Source organism: Babylonia areolata, chromosome 23 (genome assembly GCF_041734735.1).
Source record: "Babylonia areolata isolate BAREFJ2019XMU chromosome 23, ASM4173473v1, whole genome shotgun sequence".
Lineage (NCBI taxonomy): Eukaryota > Metazoa > Mollusca > Gastropoda > Neogastropoda > Buccinidae > Babylonia > Babylonia areolata.
In genome coordinates, this window is record NC_134898.1 from 7,206,315 (window position 1) to 7,218,604 (window position 12,290).

Sequence of the window (12,290 nt, forward strand, 5' to 3'; positions counted from 1 at the left end):
TAACAGATATGCACCAAACATGCAGTTTCACAGATATGAAAGCACAGTTAAATACATATAAACGTACATGAGCTCCAACACACACACACACACACCACACACATTACCCTGCACCTCCTCTACCCCCCTCCTCCACACATGCATTTCTAGTCTACGTATCGCAGCTTCTACGGCACACACACACACACACACACACACACACACACACACACACACACAGATGAACACTTACTTGTACAAGCACACACACATATGCCCATATCTCCCACCCCCAGCCCCACACACATATATACAAAGATATATATATATATATACACGTTCCAATATCCTGTTGCTCCCACAGTGTAGGCATGCATACACTCACATACCTCATCCTCTACCCCACCTCCCCCCGCACCACCATCTCCCCGTCACACACACACACACATGCATGTGCACAGAACTCTACTGACACTTGTGTACACTTACACTCTCGCGCATGCACAAACGCACTCAAAAATACAGACCCACACATGCACACAGACACACACATACACACATGCACAGAGGCTGCCACTGATTGGCTGCAAGAGGGATGGGAAAAGATCTCTGATGCCAAGAACATGGCATCTAGTGTGTTGCTCAGTCTGTTGTATTTGGAAAAGCCCACAGAGACTCTGTTCCGTTTTGAAGAAATTTGCGCAATGTTGATTTGGAAATGATCCCGATATTTGTTTGATTTGCAAAGCATCGTGCTCTACCTTTCATGTTAGACTTAACGGCCGCTCCCTCTCTCTGCTTTTATTTCTTTGAGGCGATCGATGGTGTGATGGCCTTGTACCTATTCTTTTTGATATTCTTTGACTTTTCTGAGGTTTTCCGATTTTCCTAGATGTAGGCCGCTCGTTGGTGTTGCGTTACCAGCAAGTCTGTCAGCTCGCTCATTTCCCTTAACACCTGCATGTCCCGGGCAGTATGACCATGTGAGTTTTTTTATCTGAAAGTTGCGCATTGCCTTATGCCACTCTGGGCTTCCCATTCTGTTTTCAATTTTCTGTATGAGGTTCATTGAGTCTGTTAGAATCATGGCATGTTGGTTTCCGGGCGTATGGATGGACGATAGCCACTGGAGGGCATGTGTCACAGCTTCAACTTCCATCGTTAGGCTGGAGGTTGTGACTTTGTAGGCAGCATTCTCTTCCCTAACTGTTTTTCCATTTTGTTTCGCAGTGAATCCCCAACCGGATTGGTCCTTGGGTACTGAGCCATCTGTGTATATGATGATGTCCTCTTCTTTACTGTTTTCTTCTATGAGTAGCTTCACTTCTGCATCAGTTTTGCCCTCTGGCCATTCCCGACAATGTCTTCCTAGAGTGAGTGAAATGGCTGTGTTGAATAGATGGTTGAGGTTTTCGGGGTTTTTCTCCCATTCTTTTGTTTCTTTCAGGTCTTGTAGTCAGCATACTAGCTGGATTGTGTCTTCTGCTTGCCCCATCCATGATCTTCCTCGTCCTAGGCAGCTGCCTTTTGGTTCTTTGACTGCATCATGCAGTGGGTTTTGAGGGTTTTCTAATGCTTTGAAGTAGGTCTTGACCTGTTCTAACTTGTTTCTGGCCTGCACTGACGGAAGGTCAAGCAGGTATCGCATGGTTTTTGTGGGCGTGTCTTTTGTTGTTCCAAGGATCAGCCTCATAGCTTCATTTTGAACTCTTTCTAATTTTAGGAGGTTGCTTTGAGACGGTGTTGTTAGCCCAAGTCCGTAGTCGATCACACTGAGGACGAGTGATTGGTATAGCAGGAAGAGGTGGCGTTGTTCAATACCTTTGGTTGCCATTGCTTTTAAGACTGAAAGGCCCTTTCTGCATTTGAGTATTTTCCGTATGTTTTCTGAAGGTCAGCATCCTGTCGAAGTGTATTCATAGGTAGCGTAGGCATTCAGTTTTCTCGATCTGAATCCCATCGAGTGACACAGAAGGTGGTGATTTTGTTCGCGGTTCTGTTGTTGAGGGTGCACAGCAACGTTTGGGCTTTCGCTGGATTGATGGAAGATCCTGTGTCTTTGCACCATTGAGCAATATTGTTTAGTTGTTTCTGGACGGCTTTAGTTCTTTCCTGAGCATCTTTCGAAGTTTTGAAGACCAGGCCATCATCCGCAAGAGTAAGCACCCGAGCTATTCCATTGTTGTTTAAGTCTGCAAGGCCCTTCGTGTAGACATTGTAGAGGACAGGAGAAAGCGGAGACCCTTGTGGCAGTCCCATGGATAGTTTAGAAGGTGCAGACATCCAATCTCCGAGGCGTAGGACGACGATTCTTTCCTGAAGCGCTGCTGCTATCCATCTTGTCAGTGTCAAACTTACTCCATACCTTAGTAGCAGCTCCATGAGGTGCGCAAACTGAACTTTATTGTAGGCATCTTCAGGATCGATTGCTACTGCTAGTGTTTCTTCTTTTCTTTTAAATCCTTCATACACCTCATATGCAAAAGCAGCTGCGTTTTCCCATGTGGACTTGCCTGTTCTGTGACCACCTTGATTTGAAGGGAGAATGTGCCTGTGTTCAAGATCCCTTGCAAGTTTCCTGGCTATCATGCGTTCCATGAGCTTTCCAGCATTGTTTTGCATGGTTAGGATCCGGTAGCCGCTTACCTGATGATGGTCCTTTCCTGGTTTTGGTATGGGTTTTAAGAAGCTGTGTGTCCAGTCCTCCGGCACATGTCCATTGTGGAAACTGCCGGAGAGAACAAAATAGGAGTGTGGGATTAACACACACACACACACACACACACACACACACACACACACTTTTCGGTCTGTTTATCTATATGGACAATTCTATTACATTTGTCGAGGATTTTAGTGCTCTGGTGTACATTGCTTTTCTTGTGTGCTTTTTTTTTTTGTTTTGTGTGTGTATCTGGCATTCTATTCCACTTCTTTGTTTGTTGTTCTTCCATATCCTTTCAAAGACATTTTAAATCGTGCATCACTGATGGTGTGTACAATGTGTCACGGTCCACTAATGATGTAATGTGTCAACGCAAGCTTGCATAGAGATCTTTTTTGTGTGTGTTAACGGTTTTAATACTATTGATATTATATAGCACATAGTTTCGGTCATGGACCAAACTCTAAGCACTTTACAAACACACTTTTTTGTACAACAGACAGCCTACCTGGGTAGAGCCATCTGACTGCCCTTGGGCGCTCATCATTAGTTTCCTGTGCCATTTAGTCAGGCTTCAAGTGCAGGCACACGTACACATGGAGATCCATAAAAGGGCGTCGGCTCGGCTCAGGAGAGCCACCGACGGCCATCTAGCTCCACTGTGCTGTGTGCATGCCACACGCAGTTGGCCCCCGGGGTGTGTCTACCCATGCATGCGAAGTCTGGATCCGGCAGAATCTGCGGAAGAAACCTATCGGTTCAACGGAGAGGAAGGCGGTTACAGCAACGCACTGTGGAGTGCAGAGAGCAAGATGAGACACCGAAAGGATATCTTGGTCATCCACTGCATCCGTGCTCATCCTCCAGTCGTCTCGACTTAGTCTTGCCACTGGAAATTGGTGGACCTGGACGAGAGAGTGAGGTCGACGTTGCGCAACTCCTCTTCACTTTAAACAAACTCATCACGCAAGTCATCAGTCATCCAAAATGACCTTTCATCCTTCATCATTTCATCACCCCCAAGTCCTGTGGCAACAGGCGAGCGACGAAACGACAGGTGTGGGTACACTGGCAGTCGCAGCCGCAGACCTGCACGCAGGCGGCTCAGGCCATAGGGTCGTTCTTCGTCGACAGGAGCAGCGATGGAGCTCGGCAGCCATCTGAGCGTCTGAGCAGCCCTCTTTAGGAATGCACTGCTCACCTCCCTGGCATGAGGAAGGGGCTAGAAAAGGTGCCCTAAAAATTGCCTGCTCCATATCACCCTGGCCAGCATACCGTGGCTGGCGGGGACCCTACATCAGCGGTTGAAACAAAAAGAAAGAAAAGAAAAAAACAAGGATCGTTCCTCTCACCATTGGTGCTTGGAACATAAGGACTCTCCTGGACAGAGATAACGCGGACAGACCCCAAAGGAGAACGGCACTAGTTGCATCCGAACTCGCCAGATACAACATTGACATCGCAGCCTTGAGTGAGACTCGGCTCGCAGGCGAAGGCGAGCTCTGTGAACGGGGATCTGGTTACACCTTCTTCTGGAGTGGACAAGGAAGCGAAGAGCGACGTGAGGCTGGCGTTGGTTTTGCAGTAAAAACAGCACTTGTCAGCAAGCTAGCTGGAATCCCAAAAGGAGTCAACGATAGGCTTATGACCATGAAACTCCCACTGGCATCTGGCCAGAAGCACCTCACCATTGTCAGTGCCTACGCCCCAACCATGACCAACCCGGATGAAGTGAAGGCGAAGTTCTACGAGGACCTTCACTCTGTCATTGCTGCTATCCCTAAAGCAGACAAGCTCATCATTCTTGGGGACTTCAATACTAGAGTTGGCTCTGACTACATCTCCTGGGATGGAGTGATTGGAAAGCACGGTGTGGGCCACTGCAACCCAAATGGATTGCTTTTGCTTCAGACTTGTGCAGAGCACGAACTGCTGATAACCAACACAGTTTTCTGCCTCCCTACCCGTAACAGGATGTCATGGATGCACCCACGCTCAAAGCATTGGCATCTCATCGATTACGTCATCGTCAGGAAAAGGGATAGGCAAGATGTACGTGTAACAAAGACCATGTGCGGCGCCGAGTGTTGGACAGACCATCGCCTTGTAGTCTTGAAGCTGAATATTCGAATCCAGCCCAAGAGACGCCCCCAAGGCCAGAAGGCTCCAAAACGGCTCAACATCGCTAAGCTGAATAACATCACCATCAAACAGTCCTTTGTGGAGCTGCTGGAAGATCGTCTGGAATCCGCCTCTCTGGACAACCAGAATGTGGAGGACCCTGCGTGAGCTGATCTATAGTACAGCTTCAGAGACCCTGGGACCCATGACCGGAAAGCACAAAGACTGGTTTGATGAAAACTGTGATGAAATCAAGCAGCTTCTGGATGAGAAACGCCGCCTGCATCAAGCCTACCTGAGCAACCCAAAGTCCACATCAAAAAAGGATGCGTACAATGCCATCCGCAGGACTGTTCAGCAAAAGTTACGCCAGATGCAGGATAAGTGGCTGAGTGACAAAGCTGATGAGATCCAGGGATATGCTGACAGGCATGATATGAAGAGGTTCTACGATGCCTTAAAAGAAGTCTATGGCCCCACATCCTCAGGATCATCCCCCCTCCTCAGTGCAGATGGGAATACCTTGATCACCGAGAAGGAGAAAATTCTCGAACGCTGGGCTGAGCACTTCAACAGTGTCTTAAATCGCCCTTCCTCCATAAATGATGAAGCCATAGACCGTCTCCCACAAGTCCCCATCAACGAAGCACTGGACGATCCGCCAACACCTCTTGAGACCCAGAAAGCAATCCGTCTGCTATCCAGTGGCAAAGCACCTGGCTCAGACTCCATACCAGCAGAGGTCTACAAGGATGGAGGCACTGTGCTGACTGAGAAGCTCCATCAGCTGTACTCACTCATGTGGAAAGAAGAGACGATCCCCCAGGATTTCAAAGATGCATCTATCATTCACTTGTACAAGCGAAAGGGGAACCGGCAAGCCTGTGATAACCATCGGGGCATTTCCTTGCTCTCCATCGCAGGCAAGATACTTGCCAGGATCCTACTAAACCGCCTCACAGCACACCTTGACCAAGGTCATTTGCCTGAGAGCCAATGTGGATTCCGGAAAGAGCGCGGAACCACCGACATGGTGTTTGCTGCAAGGCAGCTGCAAGAGAAATGTCAGGAGCAAAATGCTGATCTGTTCTCCACCTATGTCGACCTCACTAAGGCCTTCGACACCGTGAGTAGAGAGGGACTGTGGAAGATCATGGCCAAGTACGGATGCCCTTGGAAATTTATTTCCTTGGTCAGCCAATTCCATGAAGGCATGCAGGCTCGAGTCCAGGACAATGGCGAAACATCTGCTCCTTTTGCTGTCACAAATGGTGTCAAGCAAGGCTGCGTCCTGGCTCCAACGCTGTTCAGCCTCATGTTCTCTGCAATGCTTACTGATGCCTTCAGAGATGGCGATGTTGGAATCGGCCTAAAGTACCGAACAGATGGCAAGTTGTTTAACCTCAGAAGGCTTCAAGCAAAAACGAAGGTCATGACAGACATCATCAGAGACTTTTTGTTTGCTGATGATTGTGCCCTCAACGCTGGATCTGAAGCTGACATGCAACTCAGCGTCGACAAGTTTGCCACTGCCAGCAGGAACTTCGGCCTTACCATCAGCACGAGGAAAACTGAAGTTCTCCATCAGCCAGCCCCAGGGAAACCCTACGTTGAGCCCAACATCACAGTCAACGGTCAGAGACTCAGTCCGGTGGAGCGGTTCACATACCTTGGCAGCACACTGTCACGAAATGCGACCATCGACGATGAAGTGAACGTCAGGATTGCAAGAGCAAGCGCAACTTTTGGCAGACTCAGTGCAAATGTCTGGAACAGAAGAGGCATTAGTCTTGAGACCAAGCTAAAGGTCTACAGAGCAGTAGTTCTCCCCACACTACTGTACGCCTGCGAAACTTGGACAGTGTACCAACGACATGCCAAGAAGCTGAACCACTTCCACACAACATGCCTCAGGAAGCTACTGAACATCAAGTGGCAAGACAGGACCCCAGACACAGAGGTGCTCGCAAAAACCACCCTTCCCAGCATCTTCACCATCCTGATGCAGTCCCAGCTTCGCTGGGCTGGACACGTGGCGCGCATGCCAGACCATCGGCTGCCCAAAAGGCTCTTCTATGGCGAGCTGCAACAAGGGAAGAGATCACACGGAGGTCAGAAGAAGCGCTTCAGAGATACTCTGAAAGTCTCTCTTAAAGCGTTTGATATCAACCCTGACTCCTGGGAGGAATCTGCAGTGGACCGTGACAAATGGCGCGCTGCTGTGCACAAAGGCGCCAAGTTGTGCGAGGCCAACAGGACTGCAGCAGCTGTTCAGAAGAGGCAGGCCAGAAAGTCACGGGAAAACAAGCTCCCTGACAATGATATGCCTGTCTTTGTCTGCCCCAACTGTCAGCGAACATTTCGTGCGCAGATTGGACTATTCAGTCATCTGCGCATTCACAGATAGATTCATGAGCATCCTCCCCCCCACCCCACCACCACCCTCCCCCCATCCCCCAGCTGGATGACAATGATGGTCATCATCGATCTCGATGGACACACCACCACGTACACATGTACATAATATATATTACAGTGGATTTTCATTTTCTTCAGAAAGTTGCCAGGGACAGTTTTGTTGTTGTTGCCTTGGGTTCTTTAAAGTGTGCAGAGTGCATGCTGCACAGAGGACATGGATTTATTATCTAATCCAAATAACTAGCGTCCAGACCACCCACTCAAGATCTTGCGAATAGATTCTAACAAAAACAGATGAACACCATTTTCATATAATCACTATTGTCATCATTATCACATTCTCTCTGTCTTTTTATCATTGTCATTTTTCTCTAAGATTTGGGGAAAGGTAAGAAAACAACTCTGATGACAAAGGAATATCTTAAAATAAAAATAAACACACACACACAACAAAATACCCTACACATACACACATGCACACACACGCTTGTGCACACAGACATGCTCACGCACACAGACACGCTTGTGCACACACACCCACAGACACACTCACACCACATGATGCTTTCAGTAGAGGTGGGTAGGATGAAGAATGCAGACAATTAGCTATGCTTCATCACAACCAAAGGTCTGTTTGAATAGGTGGGTTTTCAAGTTTGTTTTGAAAGAGGACAGTGTTGGTAAGTGACACAGATCCTGAGGAAGAGAATTCCAGGCAGAAGTTGCTTGATACTGAAAGGGTCTTTGGCTAAACATCTTTGAAGAGGTTTGGGGGACTTGAAGGAGCCTTTCAGCAGAAGACCTGAGAGAACTGGAAGGGGTGTAAGTATAAAGGACAGAAGATAAGTAAGATGGGAGAGATCCTTCAAAGTGGCAATAAGCCAATATGGCAACTTTGTACTGATTTCTGTACTGGATGTGTAACCAATGAAGTTGATGTAAAGGTGGGGTAACGTGATCCTTTTTTGACTGCATGAAAATGATTTTTGCAGCATTGTTCAAAATCATCTGAAGGCGTGACAACAAATCTGAAGGCAGACCAGGAAGAAGTGAATTTTAGTAGTCAATGTGACTTAAATCAAATATCAAACAAATATTGTCTCCTGTAAACCTGTTTGTCATGAAACCTGTCCGATCTTCATTGATTATTGAGGGAAGCACTTTCTTTATTCAGTTAGCAGTTGATGATGAGCCAATTCTATAAACGACATTAAAAAATGATATTGGTCTCCAATTTTTGACTCACTTGTGTAAACAAAGTGAGTCTATGTTTTAACCCAGTGTTCGGTTGTCTGTGTGTGTGTGTGTCTGTGTGTCCGTGGTAAACTTTAACATTGCCATTTTCTCTGCAAATATTTTGTCAGTTGACACCAAATTTGGCATAAAAATAGGAAAAATTCAGTTCTTTCCAGTCATCTTGTTTAAAACAAATTGAATCGACTGTGTCAACCAGGTGTAACTAAACTTGTACATGTATCTAGATCCAGAGAAAACGGCTAAATGTTGCAGTGTGATTGCGGCGATAGCCACGTCTCCTTTACCGCGGACTTGAAAAGAATTTTTAATTCCCCTTAAAGATTTTTTGAATGCCCAAGATACTTCAGAATAATATCATTTAAACAGCATTCTCACTGCGAATACTGCAATCGCCCTTTAAAAAAGCATGTTTAAATGTTATATTTTTGAACGTCAGCTAAGGAGCCACGATAGTGTAATGGGTAAGACAGTTTCTTCTCACCCAAACATGCGGGGTTCGAATCTGCCGTTAGGACTTTTTTTTTTTCTTTTTCTTTTAACCCGAAATTTTATAACAAATACAGAACAAATTTAACGATTAGATTTTTTTTAAAGTGTATCACAAGTGAGTCTTGAAGGCCTTGACTCTCTTGTTATAATTATTTTATCTCTTTCCTTGGCAGCTTTTGGTAGACAGATTACAATGACTTCCTTTTGTGCTGTGGACAATTCTTGCCTTCTAAAGCCTTCATTAAAAACTATAAAACTTCCCAACTGTCCCCAAAAAGCCTCAAAGAATTCTACAGTGAATCCATCTGTGCCTGGACTCTTGTTTTTCTTCTCTCTTTTTTTCTAAGTTGTGCCCTGTTCTTCTAAAGGTATTTCACATTCTACTGAGGTACTTTCTTCTTGGGTCTCCTTTGGCAAATCATCAACTAATTCTGATATTTCACAGTATTCTACATCGCTGTTCCCATATAAGTTTTCATTGAATGTTTTAACCTCATTTACAATGTTGTCTGTTTCATTTCTTTCTGTGGCATTATTCAAAGTTGATTTGCTCATGTGTTTACTGATGGGTTGTTTTTTTTTCAAGTCCACAATTTTCTCCCTTTATGCCACCCATCAAGCCCTTGATTATAACTGATACACTGCATAATTGCTGTGGTATATCTTGTTTAGAGATGAAGGTGTTATAGATACCTCCCAGCCCTTTTAAAGATGCTTTTCCAAATCCATCAGTGTCTTGGCTTTATCTGTTTTTCATATTCTTTAGTGCATCACTTGCTTTGTTTATTGTAATGTCCCCTTCTTGTAGTTCTTTTGTTCAGTTGATAGTATAGGAATGTTTCAAATAAGATTCTTTATTCACATTCTTCAGTGTTTCTTTCTTTGGACAAATTTTCATAGACAAGTTTTGTTGTTTTTGTTGTTGTTTTTTTAACTTCATTCTGTGTCATCTTGTCATACATACTGTGTAGGAGGAAGGTGGCAGAATGGTTATCTGCCTATACAGTGGCAAGATGCTTATCTGCCAACACAGTATCTGTGAGGATTTGGGTTTGAATGCCAGTCTTGCCCATTCTCCTAAGTTTGACTGGAAAATCAAACTTGAGTGTCTAGTTATTCGGATGAGACAATAAACTTAGGTCCCATATTCAGCACACACTAGGCATACTGGAAAAGATCCATGGCTTTTTTTTTTTCTTTTTTTTTTTGTCATATGGCAAAATTTTGTAGAAGAAATCAACTCTAATAGGTACACAGGGAGCACGAGATGCCATCAGTTCCATATGCTATCAAAGGTGCACACAACTTTGCAGAATAGGGATACTACTTTTGGAACCAGCCAAAAGGAGACATACCACCAACGGAACTGCTTCTGAAGATAATGTCACATGTCTTAGAAAACAACGCCTTCCACTTTGACAGCCAGTATTTTCTCCAAACATTTGGAACAGCCATGGGCACCCTCATGGCCCCCACTGTGGCATGTCTGTTATATGGGATGGTTGGAGCGATGTTTGCTTGCAGACAGCCCTGTGCCCATTTCTGAGGATATGTGGAGACGGTTCAGTTTGCTTATAAAGCACACAGAAGTACTGACGATGCTATCCTAACTCTCCTTCATAATGCTTTCCTTCATTTGAATAACACGGGATCTTTCGTTCATATCCTTTTTGTTGACTTCTCTTCCGCTTTTAACACAATACAACCTCATCTCCTTGCCCTCAAACTGCTAGGCATGGATGTTGATCCGAAGCTTACTCTTTGGATAGTAAGTTTTCTTCTTAATAGAACTCAGTCCGTCCGCTTTCATTCTGCCCACTCTTCTCTAAAATCTACTTCTACTGGTGCACCCCAAGGTACAGTGCTGTCCCCTGTTCTTTTTACACTGTACACAAATGACTGCAGAGGCACGGAGGAAACTCCTGTCATAAAATATTCTGATGATTCAGCAATTGAAGATCTGTCCAACTCTGATGCTATTTATTTCAGTGAAATTAAAAAGTTCTGTTCCTGGTGTGAGAAAAACTATCTGGATCTCAACGTATTGAAAACAAAAGAAATGTTAATAGATTTTTGGAAAGACCCCTTGCCTGTAGCTGACCTTGTTATTGATGGTCAAACAGTGGAGAGGGTCAATGAATATAGATATTTAGGGACCATCTTAGACAATAAGCTGACTTTTGACAGAAATGTTGATTCCATTCATAAGAAATGTCAGTCTAGAATTTTTTGTTTACAGAAGCTTAGAAATGTTGGTATAAATTCAAATATTCTTCAAAGTTATTATCGATGTTGTATCGAGTCCGTGCTTACAGTTTCATTTATGTGCTGGTATGGAAGTTTGGGAGTTAGGAGTAAGCGTGTTTTGAACGATGTCATGAGTGTATGCAGTAAAATTGTGGGAGTGAAACAAGCTAGTATGCAAGAGCTGTATGAAAGTCGAGTGGTTAAAAAAAGCAGGCAGATAGCAACTGACGACACCCATATTTTAGCAAAGTATTATGAGCTATTGCCATCAGGACGACGCTACAGAACTTTTAAGTTGAAATCCAGAGCCTTGAAGACTTTTATTCCACGTTCAATCCACCTTTTAAATTCTTGAGAACTGTGTGTGTGTGTGTGTGTGCGCGCACCCGTGCACTCTCATGTGAGACGTGTGAAGTCCGTGCATGATAGGCTGTACCTTGTTCTAGTTGTGGTGTGTGTGTGTGTGTGTGTGTGTGTGTGTGTGTGTGTGTGTGTTTACTGAGCTTAAAACGTGACAATTGGTTATAATGAATGTGCAATATGTAGGAAGAATAATGTGCAATATGCAGGATGAATGTACAATGAATATGTCTAATGCTAACGTCCATATTCTAAATATATTTCTGTTTAATAATTACGATGTAATAATTAATTGCAATGTTTTTAAAAGCGAATATGTGAAATGCTTTTATTTGAGAACATATGTTTATTACTCTTGTTTAATCAAGTTATCCGCGTGTGTGGGGTGAGTGTGTGTGTGTGGGGAGCGGGGGGGGGGGGGGGGGGGGGGGGGGGTGCGGTGCGGGTGTGTGCTGATTATCTGATTGTGGTTTTCCGCAATTCATCTTTATTCTTATCTTATCTGTCTATTATAATCAATGTGCAGTATAGTAGGCTATGTTTATAATTATTTTCAAATAATGTTTCTTAATTCTTTCTGTTTTTACATTAAGAATACTAGTTATTACCTGCAGTGTGTGGATGTATGCATGAAACGATGTATGTGATTTTTTTTTTTTTTACATTTGTATCTTCGTAATATTTGTAGGGGCTGTTGTTGGCTTTTACAGTTATGGTCCCCATGTTGTTTACTTGTCTGTGTTGTGATAATGCA

The 12,290-nt window shown here is 44.4% G+C and overlaps 1 protein-coding gene across 4 annotated transcripts in view; it reads left to right on the forward strand.

The window, feature by feature from the left end:
• Positions 1–12,290, forward strand: part of LOC143298365 (DDB1- and CUL4-associated factor 6-like) — a 210,690-nt gene that overhangs the window by 132,279 nt on the left and 66,121 nt on the right. The gene's annotated exons all lie outside the window — the stretch shown is intronic.